The sequence below is a fragment of the Malaclemys terrapin genome, chromosome 6 (genome assembly GCF_027887155.1).
Source record: "Malaclemys terrapin pileata isolate rMalTer1 chromosome 6, rMalTer1.hap1, whole genome shotgun sequence".
Classification (NCBI taxonomy): Eukaryota; Metazoa; Chordata; order Testudines; family Emydidae; genus Malaclemys; species Malaclemys terrapin.
Window position 1 is genome coordinate 78,691,415 of NC_071510.1, and position 14,796 is coordinate 78,706,210.

At 35.3% G+C, this 14,796-nt stretch overlaps 1 long non-coding RNA gene across 7 annotated transcripts in view; it reads left to right on the forward strand.

The window, feature by feature from the left end:
• The window catches only part of LOC128839478 (uncharacterized), a 169,923-nt gene that overhangs the window by 86,993 nt on the left and 68,134 nt on the right, over positions 1 to 14,796 (forward strand). For all 7 annotated transcript variants that reach the window (XR_008445439.1, XR_008445445.1, XR_008445440.1 and 4 more), the window contains one exon: positions 733 to 806. This is a non-coding gene — a long non-coding RNA (uncharacterized LOC128839478). The remainder of the gene's footprint in view (positions 1 to 732; positions 807 to 14,796) is intronic.

Here is a 14,796-nt window from a genome sequence, read left to right on the forward strand (position 1 = left end):
ATATACCTTCACTGCCACAAATATTTATTTATTTTTAAATAAAAGAAGCCTGGTTATAATTAGCAGCTGGGAAAAAAGCCCTGCTACTTGTGTTTTCAAAGAGCTTTCCTTTTTTTTTTTTTTTGCCCTGCTGCACTGCTTGCATGCCAGCTTCCCATCTCTCAGCCATGATGGAAGCTTAGAGTACAATAGAAACACAGAACAATATGAATTACAAATACATGTATATCTTACTGCATGACCTTTTTATGGACTCTTAAATGAACATCTTCTAAAAATATTCTCCGCTGTAAATTACTTTACTACTGATGACAGTGCCTTGCAAAGATACTTTACAAAACAAACAAACAAACAAAACCACTAGACAGCCATGTTAAATTGAGTGGTTTAGCTCCTGTCTGTGAATTAACTTTTTTTTTTAAAAAAAGGATGTGAATTTCATTTAATAATATATACTGAATAGCATGTGTTTTAATTTAATTAATCCTCGTAGCTTGAGTATTTTATATATAATGAATTTGTGAATAGATACAACTTAGAATCAAAAGGAATACAAAAATAATGTATGTACTGGTACATGCTAAGTATACCTTCTACTATTTTTTATATTACTGTAATCTGGTTAAACTAATATCTATCCCTAGAAAGCAGTTAATTAACTTTTAAGTGTGAATCTCTGGAAAAAGAACAATATATGTGGAATCTATATTAATATCATTTTTTTGATTTTAGGGCCTCATTCCACAAACAAATGTGGGAGAAACTTTACTTGAATAGTTCACTTGAGATCAACTGGGACTAGTCACGTGAGTAAAGTTACTCATATGTAAGCATTTGCAGGATCAGGCCCGTATTCTATAAATATTTAGAAAATAGATCATTGATAAAATGTATCACTCCCTTATGATAAAACAAGGAAGTTCCTTCAAAAATATCCATGTGGTACTTGTAAAGTGTACTATTGAAAGGCTTTCTTACATTTAAATTTAGCTGAATATGAATGGTTTCTTTTGAACTGTTTAAAACCTTTCTTTAGTTGATACCACATGAAAAACTAAAATGAATAACCCTTTCTTCAGCTTGTTAACTCTTTTGTGAAATATCTTAACGTTGTCAGTGTGAGAGTACTGAGCTTAATCAGCAAAATTGACAGGGATTTATGAACTTTTTCTTTCCAAATGCATTTACATATACACAAGCATATATATGTACATAAATTCACTTTATTACAGCCATTTTACACAAACTGAACCTTAAGTAGTTGAAGACTAAAAAGCCAATCAAAATATTCTTCATTTATCCATAAGTCCACACACCTCTTAAAATTCAAGTATCAGGGGGTAGCCGTGTTAGTCTGTATCTACAAAAACAACAAGGAGTCTGGTGGCACCTTAAAGACTAACAGATTTATTTGGGCATAAGCTTTCGTGAGTTAAAACCTCACTTCTTCGGATGCATAGCATCTTAAAATTGTTTCTTTTAAAAAACGTCTAAATTATGGAAATGCAGACTACATTACAGAATATTTGCCAGTTATATCTTGATTCTTATTTGAAATTCCCACAAGAATATAGGCATGACAGTAATATAAACCATAGAAACAGTCAAAAAGTAGAACACAGGGACTTGTAAATAAATCCATGAATATCAAGAAGCAGAGATGCTAAGATTATGCATTTTACCAGTACAGTTTCTATGCTTGTAAACCATAAGGCCAGACATTTGTAAGATGCAGTATTGCCAGCTCTGCAGAGAGAGAGAGAGAGAGAGAGAGAGAGAGAGAGAGAGGTGGGGACAGGCAGACACAATAAAGCATAATAACATTCCTGCATGTCTAATAGCTTAAATATGCTATGCCTCACTATATCCACACATTACGAGTAATATCAAAGGATCAGTTAATATTTCATCAATAGTTCATCTCTGAACCAAATACTTTTTATAAAAAAAGATTTGTAGCTTGAATGGGTGGGGGGAATGAAATTTTTAGAGTAACCATATTTTTAAGACAATGTTTGTGTATCACACATTTAACACAGTATATGCCAATCATAGCACACTAGCATTATATTATTTATATTTTAGCATTGTTAGCCTGTCTTTTTTACTAGGTAAATGAATATTGATAGTTCTAACTTCCCTTTTAATAATACAAATGTAATGCATAGTTTTAATGTAAAAGAAAACCCTTAACTGCCATATTTTTTATATTTTTTGGATTTATGGGGGATGTTTTGTAGAAATATAGGAAGTTTTTGTTTGTTTGATGAACACTGTGGCTTTAACAAAGAATGACTGAATTGTCTTAACAAAGAAGATGAAGGCTGTATGTATTGGTTACAATAGAATAACCACCTTCCAGATCTCTTAAATCCACAATATATGTAGTGTGTGTCCTGAGTGGCTTTTGTTTTCAATGTCTTTTGTAAGCTTTTAGGGTTTTTTCTGCATCAAATGTCAAGTTAATTTACAGGGCGCTATTACTGATATGTTTCCTTGGTTTGTGGTTTTCTGTGAAAGGCAGGCAGCTGAGACCAAGTCTTAGGATGGAGGGGGAGGGGCAGAAGGAGAACCCATAACACATACAGTGTGCCAGTGTCTGTAAATTGGCTGCCTATATGACAGCGGGCCAAGGGAAACCTCTAGCATTCATTTGCATGCTGAAGAATATCCAGGATTAAACTGAACTGATTTTCATACAGGATTTAGACCTGACATTTATTATTTGGTTCACAGACCTCTTGAAGGAAAGTTTGTTTTCTACTCATAGATGAAAAATCTTCTAAGATAAATAAAGGCTGGCTTAGCAGTAACAGTAAATAAATATCTTTCCTATATTTCATATGAATTTATCTTATACGATTACCAGACATATGTTCTCCACAAAATTATTGTATTTTGCTCCTGAGCAAGTCCAAAGAATAATATCTATCACATGCGCTATGTGGCATTGATAAAATGTGTCCATTTAATTCTGGAAGTTTATTTTCGATAAATAAAAAATAGACAGTTGGTTTTAAAACCAAATTAAAACAATTTTTGGAACAAAAGCTACAAATAAATATATGGACAGGTTTAATTTTACACCTGCCCCATGTCTTTCTGTAGATTAATTTTTCTTCATACTGTATACATCAATTAGCAATTTTATACACAATATGTAAAATGTGAATGATTACTACATAAAAGCCATATGTACTGATGTTATACCATATCATTAGTTCATTTTCATCACTTAATAGGTGCATAAAATATTTCAGTAATGTTTAGCGTTCTAGTCTTAATCATTGGTAGTGATAAAAACTCATAGCCCTATATTTGAATAAACTGTTAAATAAACCAAGCCTTTAGTTTTAATGAACAAATCTAAAATAATTTGACATGTCACTAGTCTGAAGAAATATATTAAAATATTTGGACACAATTGCTCAGGATGCTATGCTCCAAATATCATTCCCAGTGACTTTGAAACAGGGTACTCAGCACCTTGTGTGAGATGCTCGGCATCCTGGTGGACCAGTGACTTTGTAAGTATAGCCAGTGGAAACATTTGTCAATTTTGAGTGTTTACTGAATAATATTTAAAACATAGGCCAGTCTGAGAACTGAAAATAAAGGCTTAAAATAGGCCCAATTTAAATGGATGATTCCACAAGTCTTGATATGCAGTAACGTTCCAATATACATTGAAAACATACAGGGGCAGATCCTCAACTGGTGTAAATTGTAATAGCTCCATTGATTTCAGTGGAGTTCTGACAATTTACAGCAGCTGATAATCTTCCCCAGAATATGTGTGTTTTTGAGCTGTTCCTGGAAGGCACTGAGCACCTCAATGTAAAACCAACATGGGTTGAAAACACTCAGCACCTCCCAGGTTTGAACCCCTTCCTAACATAGAACTGAACAGTGTAAATGTCAGCCAGTCCAGGCACAATTGTTTTATTTTAAATATATGTTCAAAGTAAACTGGGAAACCTGGGACATATTTACACATTTTGATATTTATAATTTGTGAAAACAAATTGTTAGGACAGATGCACCAATGTTTTAATTTGATGGATAGTATGACAGACTGTGAATTATTTTACTATGTAAAAATATAGCTTTAGTGAGATTTATTATTTTGTATGGATATAACACTTCGAGACATGTACATTACTCTATATATTCCTTTCTTAAGTAATAGCACAGGTTTAGGGTCATTCAGTAATGTGTGACATTCAATTTATATAGTGATATCTATATCTAGATATCACATATAAAACAAATGTATATAAAATATTACACTTGATAATGCCTACTTTATATACCATTGAGGTTTTTCTCATATTCAAATATTTCATTACCTTCTGTCCAATTTCTACTTTTAAAATTGTAATTTAATACAGTGATGACAGAATCCAAGAAGAACTTTCAGGGAGCCACACATCCACCACATTAACTTAGATGGGTTCATGTGAGAGCAAGATTTAGTTTATATACCTTTTGGAAATGCTGTATCTTAAATCCAAAGGACATAAAGAGTAAGACAAAAGGATGGAAAATCTTTCTGTTTAAGTGTAACTGCAGTGGCGTATTATGCTTATTATGTAATGAACTGCACACTTTCATTTAATGAAAAATTAATAAGCTTTATTCAAAACATGCAAAATTACAGATTAGAGCTATTGTTTAATCCTTTCTATTGGCTTTCAAAATGCTAGTTTTTTCAATGTAAAGATATAGCATTGAATCATCTTTTTCTGGACTAAAGACCTTATACAGTATTGATTTGCATGTTTTTAAGTGTGAACATTTTATTAAGGTGTGTGCTTGTCTAAAGATCATGTACTTTTTGCAAAATAATTAATTTTAAAGCAATATACAATGATACAGTATTAGCAGTGTAATAGACAAGTATACATTTCTATGATTCTAACATTTCTATGATTCTGTGTTTTATAAAAAGCTAGGCTCCTCAATGCTACTGTAGCATATTAATGTGTAGTATTATCTATTAGTACTTTGAGGCCTGATTCAGCCACCAATGCATTGCACTGTACCTTACCCTGTGAATAATTTCACTGATATTAAATGAAGTCAATGAAGCTGTGATGATTTATACCAGCTGAGGATCTGGCCCTATAAGTTATTCACAACAAATCTATAGAAGAGCAAAGATTAATCATAATTGGTAATCAATGTAAGCATGAAACTGTTAGACTAGGTCGTAATTAATCTCTGAATTAAAAATCATATACAAAACTCTAGGAGGTTCAATAGATATAGAACAAAATTCCAGTATGCCACAGTTGCCAGTAGATAATTGAATGTTATTGTTCCAAAAAGCTATTCTTAAAATACAATGGTAGGTGATGCTTGCTAAATCATTCTGTCAGGTGGGCACTCAGAATATTAGAGCAATTAGACAGATCAGATTCATTTTAGAAAACCAAACATATGTTGAAAATTTTACTACGGTAGCTTTGTAGCCTTAGGTAACATAATGTAAAATACCTACAAAAGTAGAGCTTTAATTTTTTAAAGTAAGTAAATCATCCTTCCTCCTTGTGTATGACAGGTTGTGAAATATATATAAAAGACCCTATAAAAAAATGGAGCTTTAAAAAGTAGTATGCTTTGTATTTGATTTTTTTTTTAAATTTATTATTCAAATTCCTACCAGTTCTCACTGCTCCCAAGAGAGATCAAGGAAATATTAAAAATACTATAGAAATAAAAAGGATAAGATATTTGTCACTCTCATTTAAATTGATGTATGCTGCTGTCCTATAAACGTCACATCGGATAACCCTGAAAAATTACCATGAATCTCCATAATTACGCATATTCATGATGGTGTTTTGCATAGCACTAGCAGCTGACTGAATGTGGAGAGATGGAGAGGGGTGAAGAAAAACTGAATGATTTGACAGATTAAAATTATTACCAGCATCCTAGAAACAGACACAGCAACAGTTCCATTTGGTTTTTTGGTTTATAAAAATAAAACAAAACCCATAGTAGTACTCATAGAATAATTACATAAATAGAAAATTTCTACTACATATTTTGTCATAAAATGTTAACAAGGATAAACTGCTGAGACATGCCAGTGCTAATTTGAAGGTTCTTTTTTTACTATTGACAGTTGTAGACAGAACCAGCAATGAGAAAAGCAGAGGAGTATTTTTCTAAACCGCTTTGTTTGTTGCATTTCCAGTACAAGACCAATGCAGAGACTTCTTATTTTTTTGATGAACCGAGTGCGAATTATGTAGGTACATTGTTGTTTCTGTGAAAAAGATGAGGCCCGAGCAATATTCAGTAAATTGTTAAAAGGCTATGAGAGATAGAAAGGTTGGCCTGTGTCTAGCTCAATAGCTTTTTGGGCTGAAGCGAAGAGCAGAGTTAATCAGGGGCTCTAGAAGTAATTATCGACAGAGTTTGGGTAGTACAAATGCTTGGGTAAACAGCGATTGTTCTTTCCACAAGATTCCGAATAGAAACAACAATACTGGTATTGTCCTCCACTTCTCATTAAGGGGATTCAGAGATGGAGCTGAACACTCCGAGGCGGATGGGAAACTGACAGGCAAACTGTGCTCTGAACGAATCTCTCATGATCCCACTACAACAGGCTCTGGCTTTTGGCATCAGCAGTGCCAGCTGCATTGGGAGAAGCCAAGCCTGTCATACTATCTTCTCATCAAATTTTCAGTATACAGAGGCAAAAGCATAGTTAGAGCTTAATGAAGAAACAAATACAAAAGAGAAGATTAGGCCTTGTTAACACTTGCATTCATTTGTTCTTATAAAAACTGCAATAGATGGGTTGCTTTACAGAACTCATTCTTTTTTTTTTAAATGGAGGAAAGTTATGTTGATGAGGCGTTGTTTTTGTAAATACTTTTTTTTAGATCATGCCATTGCCACATAATTATAAACTAGCAAATAGCTTTGTCAAAAATTCCATCTGAAACAGTTTTGTCAATAACTGTCAGAGTCCATAAACATATACTTTAAAAATGTTGATATTAATAATATTGTACCTCATTCCATCTGAAGTGTTTAGTTACATACTTTACTAATAACACTGTATGCTTCTGGAAAGTAAACTCACAGTGCTTTGTGTTGTTTTTCAAGACAATCCATTCTTCAAGGCTAAATGTTTATATTTTGATGGCTCCAGATTACTATAGGGCCAGATTATGAGCCCCTTACTCACATTGAACAGAACCTTACTTCATGAGTAGTCCCACTGATTTCAATAGTACTACTTGTGGGATAAAATACTATTCACTGTGAGCAAGGGGCTCATAGTCTGGCCCCCTGATTATATTTTACCTCAGTGAGCTAAATTTATGATGCCCTTCATCAGGGTCCAATCCTGCAATCCTTTTGCATGTGGAACTCCCACTGAAGCCCATGGGTATCCAGTGATCGGAAGGTTTGAAAAATCAGGGCCTCAGTCTTTAATCATAGAAAACTTCATTGCCTGCAACTGGAATTTAGCCAGGATAGGCGTAACAGACAGAAACCTGCACTCAATAGCCCTCAAGATCAGACTTTCAGAAGGGACTTCAGGATTTGGTTTTCTATTAATTGCATTTGAGAAAAAGGAAATATATATATATACTGGTAGTTTTACACTATATGTAGGTTTACATTAAAGTAACCAGAAAGTTAGATGAGCATAATGCTACAATTTTTTATTGTTATAAGCAATCATTCAATGAGTACAAAGGTGAATTGACTGTAGATGCAATGTAAAATGTATATTGGTTAATGCTACATTTAACTGTCTGTCAAACACAGATATTGGTAGGGTATATTTTAAATGCTAATACTGTAAAGAAATCAAGAGAATTTTAATTGAATAATCTGTTTACCATGTAGCACAGTGTACATGTAAAAAAGATCCATAATAGATCTATAGCTTTAAAACCTTAGATGAATGTTCAATGAAGACAATGTTTCTAGAAGACAGTGATGCAGAAGAATGTGCACATTACCTTGTTCTGAGAAACATTTGATTCTTACAAATTTTTGCACAATTTATGTGCATGTTCCATAAGCAAAATACTTTCTTTTCTTCTATTTGCATAATGACAGGCTGTGTCTCAGCAACATTTGTGTAAGGGACACTTAAGAATTGTTTCCAGTAAGCAACTTCTTTCTGCTATGAAAACTATTAAATAAAATAAACTGATATTTAAATATATCTATATTTATCAATCATATACATAGTTTGAGGACGTAAACATATAAAAAAAATAAGACTCTAAAAGTCTAAAGTGTTTTTTAGGCAAAAGCAGGCTTTGTATGTGTTTATTTTCATATACTGACTCACTGCTGTGTCCGTGACAAGAAGAGTAAGAAGTGCTTATTGTAGATGAAGCAAGTGATTTGCAAAAAATAAGGCCCCATGTCACAAGGACTCTAGCCCCTAAGTTTTCAATGAATGTATGCTTATGTTTACAGTACCAATTTTGGGATAGTATTATTTGACATAATTATTCTTATTATAACTTCTATAAGAAAATTTTGTCTTTCTGTTAAGAAAATGAGCTACATCTACTGAACCACAAAAAGTACCATCATTTGAAAAAGGTTTTTATGATTGAAGGCCTATTGAAGTGAATCATCTTTATCTCCAAAATACTTTCATAGACCCAGAAAGACCTTGTGCAACGAAAGCATGCTTTTAGTAATTATTTAAATGACATTATTTGGTATTGCAGTTACCAGTCACTAGCCCACTGTTGTGATCACGGGACTTATATTTGTGAAGCTGCTGGTTTGATGATGAAGACGTATATGACTTTTTAAAAAATATTTATTTGTTCAGTTTTCAATTAAGGGCAACAGAGTTTCGCATGATGTTTCCAAATGTCAGTATCACTGTACAATAGCATTAAAATCAGTATTTGTGCAGTTAGCAAGTAAAATGAGGCCACAGTTTTTTCTTTACACCAAGAAAAATATGTATCTAACATTGTTACTAATTACTTAAATAAAGATATCAGCTGAATTATAGCTGATGTAATCATTTATGTATCAAAATTATACAAAATGTGGCTGCATTAGTAAATACTTACCTCTTAAAGTCTTTGTGGTTTAAACACACCATTATAAAATAGATAAATACACTACCTTAAAAGTGCTGTTCATCCAACACATAGTATATTAGATTCATGTTCTGAGGACATAACATGCTAAAAGCACATAGAAATAATGCTTACCGTACTGTTACAGTACAGTACTGTTATCACATATGTACATCATACGTTTACATATATGATTAATGAAGCTCTATTTAGAGAGAGGATATTAAGGCACCGTTGTCATTTTTTTAAACAGGGTGTTGCTGGTAAGTGAGTGGTACTGCCACCCTCAAATTCCAGGGAGCAGATTACACCACTCATTTTATAATGTTTACATTTTAAGTAATTTTTGCAGAAAATTAAATTAAATAGGCAAAGCTATCTTTCTGAAGAACTGAAAAGCCTTTTAAGTAGGTTGTAAAAATGTCTTCAAAATAAATGAGATGACAGTGAGCCACATCCTGATCTCATTGAAGTCAGTGGGAATTTTACCATTTGCTTCAGTAGGAGTAGGATCTGGCCCAATTTGTGTTAAAAATTCAGAAAATATGTTTAAAAAATAGAAGAGAGATATTTCTGCATGTACCTTCAAAGAACTTGTATCTATAATAAGCTACTGTACAGTGTTTTTCATATACCAGTACACTACTGCCATAAAAATTTGATGATTTGCTACAAAAAGTCAGGCATGATATATAACAATGATCCCATATTTACAGAACCTGAAAAAATTGGCAAAAATTAACAATAATTTATAAGGTTCATCTGTGTTTGCATGCTTCTCTTTTCAAGTAAGTAGCTAAGCAATAACATGGCATAAAATGGTATTGCAGCCAACCATTTATAGGGTCTTGATTAAGCCATTCTTACTCACTTGTGTAACACTTACATGAATAGTCTTCAGGGGAACTGCTTGTGTGAGTAAATGCCTCTCAGTGTAAGGGTTGCTGAATTGTACACCAAGGGCATAATCCAAATCCTAAAGAAATCAATGAGAGTCTTTCCATTGTCTTCAGTGGAAGTTGGGTCAGGTGCTAAAGTCTCGATTCTGCAAGGTGTTGAGCAATTGGGCCCCCATCCAGCAGAACACTTAAGAACATGCTTACATTTTTAGGCATGTGCAATGTCCTGTATATGCTAAGTTAAAATTAAGCATTTGCATGATTAAGCTGAAAGTGAACAGAACTTTGAGCCCTATTATCTTGTACAATGTATTAAACATTTTTAACTTGTAGTCAGAAGGAGTTTCTTGAGATGTCAGATGTGTTGTGTAATAAGTTTTTCCATTATAAATAATTATAATTTTATGATAAAAATAAAATTTCTTTAGGATAGGAACAAGGAAACTAAGGCATGGGATTCTGAGTTTGTACTCTGGGTTTTGTTCCCAGCTCTGCAACAGATTTCTGTGTGAAATTTGGTATGTCTCAAATGCTACTTTAAACAGATGCAATTCCACAAAAAATGAATGGGAATAATATCTTACCCGCTTCACAAGGGCGTTAAAGCCCTTAATCTGTTAATATCTATGTGCCACTTTGAGAGTCTCTATATAAGTGCTAAGTATTATGATGATGATGATTTAGATCTTGTGCACCTTATTCACACAAGTAATCTCATTGACTCCAGTGTGACTATGTGAGTGAGCTGAGCTGAATTTGGCCCAGTATGGGAATGAGCATGTGAGTTGCTTAGCACCATCTGTGAAATGCGGAGCTCCCTGAACTCCCAAAGTTCAGTACCTTGCAGGATCTGGCCCTAGGAGTGTGTCTGCTTGTGTCCATGCATGGACTGTATGTACACATATACTTTAGCAGTTTTCTGTTGATGAAATTCACTCAGTTGTGGAGGCCCTCAACATAATTTAAGCTGCATCGATCTGCTGGATGGAGTGACATGCCATGCAGATGTGGGTGGAGTGGCTATAGGGTGACCAGATGTCCTGATTTTATAGGGACAGTCCTGATATATTTTGTTTTTTTTTCTTATATAGATGCCTATTACCCCCACTCTGTCCCGATTTTTCACACTTGCTATCTGGTCACCCTAAGTGGCCATGGTCTAGAACATAATGGAGGAGTGGCCATAGTAGCCAGAGCTCTATGCCAGCTCTGATCAGGCCAATACTGAGTTGGTTGTAGGAGAAGGAAGTGATTGCGGGTCCCGCCCATTGTGTGGAACAGTGACAGTAGATGGCAAATCTACAGCCTGTGGCTTGTTAATGCATTAGGTATTATGAATTGCTTCCACTCAACCCTTACAGAGTTCCCAATACACAGGATCATAGGACTGGCAAGTTCAAGAAATCTGGACAATATCTTTTGAAGAGCACAGAAATTAATGTGCAGGGGTGGGAAGATTCCTAACATGCCTGGACGAAATTCAGATTTTCTACGTTCAGGAAATATTTTGGAAATACCTGCTATTTAGTGTATTCCAAAGGCAAAACAATCACTCTTTATGAACTAAGACTAAAAGTCAGCTCTGTCAGGGTTAGTTTAGAAATTTACAGAGAGGGGTATAAACACCAGAGGCAACAATATCTTTACCACTCCATTCTCCCCTTCAAATTGAACATTGGTATAGAAATCTAAATATTAACACATTCAGTCTTTAGACTGTAAGCTCTTCTGGCAGGAACTTTTTTATTGTTTTGTTTCTTTTTTGGCACAGTTTGCAGTAACTATTGTACAGTCCATTTGTACTTTTTATAGTGCTATATCTATCTATATGTTACACAGTCAGTCATGTTAATTTTATTGTAATATTTCGACACTCAGCTTTCTATTAAATCATTTTTTGTAAATGTAATTTACTATGTCTCCTTTGATTTCGTTTGTCCTTTTTCTTCTCCTTATCTCTACTGTTTCTGTACATCTTGAACATCTTTTCCTCTTCTGTTTTCAATGTTGTTCTTTCTTTTCTTGTCTCCTGTGAACTCCCTTTTGTTTCCTGTTCTGTTTTCCTTTCCTTGCACTGTCCTCTTCTTGCTTTCTAGTGTTTTCAATCTCTTTCCCTGTCTCTCTCACACCTATTCCCTCTTACTTCAATCATCTTATTTTCCTTCCTAAACACTCTAAATCTGTTGCTCCTCATCCTACTTCTAATTTCTAAAATATTCCCTCATACTTTCCCTCCTCTGTCCCATCAAATCTATTCATTCCCCACTCATCCATCTAGCTATCCCAATCACTCACCCACAGTCACTCATAATCACCCTTTCGGATACCTCTCTTGATACAATTACTCTCTATACTGTCACACATTTCCATGATCTTCCATAGTCAATATAGCCTATTTGCTCCTATCCATTCATTCATCTGCTCACCAGCATTCACTGACCCATTGTCATTCACCCACCCTCACTTACCTTCAGGCATACTCAGCCCTGGGGACTCAGAGGTCTGATTAGTAACTGCTCTGGTGGCTGGATAGGTCACAGAGGCCCAAGTTGCTGCTCTCTTGGTTGGGGGTGGAGAACACTCTCATGTCTTGCCCCAATACCAAGTGTCAGGACCTCCTACCACCTGTGCAGAGTGAGGAACCCAAGTGGGCCACTCTGTGTTCCACCCTGGTCCCACGGCCCACTGGGGATATTAGTTGGCAGCTCCTTCATGGAGCCGTGAGCATGGGTGTGTACCTGGTGTGATTCACCTCCCTCCCCAACACCTGTCCCTTCTGTGGCACAAGGAAGAACTAGGTGCACATCAACCTCACCCCTTTTCTAGGACTTTCACAACCTTCTTCTTAGGTTCTGGCTGCACTATCCCCCACACCTCCTGATTTATGCAAACCCTATCTGTGGTCTTACGAAGTCGCAAGTCCTCATCAAACTTCTCCTGGAGCTGGCCAAGGTGGCCATCTATTCTACCAGGAGGAGCATGCTGGGGAGATGCTCTGTGGGGCCTAATTCCACTCCTCCCTTTGATCACATATCTGGGCAGAGCTGATAATTTGAGAGTTGCTTGGAACAGAGACTTGGATACACAAGTATCTCTGATCCAGTGGAATACAATTTTAACCAATGTTTAAAAAGCAACTGTAGACGTGGGACTATGGCTTTTTCACCAAAAGACACTTTTTTGAATATATTTGTGCCCATATGGAAATGGTAATGGACCTCCATAAATGCTGATCACTATTAAAATTGTAACTACATTGGTGCTACATTAGCTCATATGTTTTGGAAGTGCCCCTGTATCAAGAATTTCTGGTATGAGGTGGGTCAAAGGATCACTTAGATGTTGGATGCTAAATTGGAGCCATCCCCCTTAAATTTCATTCTTGGATGTATTCCTAATACCTGGAGATTACCCCGAAACAAGGCTGCATGGTTCCAACAGGCAGAAATGGTTGCTAAAAAATTAATCCTACAAAAATGGAAAAGTTGATCCCCAGGAAATATTGATGCCTGACTCAGTGATATGGCTGACCTTGCAGCTAACAAATGACTGGCATTCTGCAGAAAGGGAATGCCCGGAAACTTCAAAGCAATTTGGACTGAGTTTTTAGAGGGCTCTGATTAACATAGACCCTGAAGATAGATATGTTGCTTTCCCTTCTCTCCCTTTATCCTAACTTTCTTTAATTACTTTGTGTATTATGATGAATCTGGTATTTTGGTTTATATGTTATATTTGGAAAAATTAATTAAAAAATTATAAATACATAAAAAAGTGAGAGTAATTAACCATTGGAACAACTTACCAAAGTTTGTGGTGGATTCTCCATCACTGACCATTTTTAAATCCAAGATTGGATGTTTTTCTATAAAACAGTGGTTTTTAACCTGTGGTCCGCAGACCCCTGGGGGGGCCGCAGACTGTCTAAGATTTCCAAAGGGGTCAGCACCTCCATTTGAAAATTTTTAAGAGTCTGCAAATGAAAAAGGTTGAAAAGCACTGTTCTAAAAGATATGCTGTAGGAATTATTTTGGGGAAGATCTAGGTACTGTGTTATAAAGGAGGCGAGACTAGATGTCCACAATGGTTCCTTCTGGCTAAATTCTGCCCTGATAGGCACTCTGCACCAGAGAGTCAAATTTTGTGGAGGTCCTGTGCAAGGTTTTCTATGCCGTAGAAGTCACACTGAACTCTTGAATAGTCCATAAAGCAAGGCCTCTGAGCTCCATACATGCAAAGAGATACTCTTCAAACTGCTTTTCATGTAAACATGTATGGAGCGGTTATTCTGTCCATGGTTATGTGGAACTAGTGGCCAGGATGCCTAGCACATGGGGGAGTGGTGGGAAAGCAGCTCATAATCTGAAATAGCAGCCCTGAGGGACTGGTATATTCCATCCTCACCATTCAATTCCCAATACAAAACCTACTTATTTGGGCTTTCTGCTAAGGGAGGGGTGAATTTCATCCTGAGCTACACGTGTGTAATCGTATACTTTAGGGAAGAATTTGGTCCACTAAGTGTTCGTAATAACAGTGAAATATTGTGCATCTTTATATGGTTTTTCTAGGCAAAGGTGTCATACAAGTGCATGAAAAATGCTTCTTTACTATTTTATGAAGGCTGGTGTATTTTCAGATATGACCACATACATTTATATTAAATCAAATCTACTGACTGTATGTAGGCTAACAAAAATGAATACTCTAGCTGTAGGTGCTGTGGTGACCTGTTAACCTGAATTTCATTTCTAAATCTTTCTGTATTTAAAATTTAATTTAGTTAGCCATGTGTATTTTGGCAA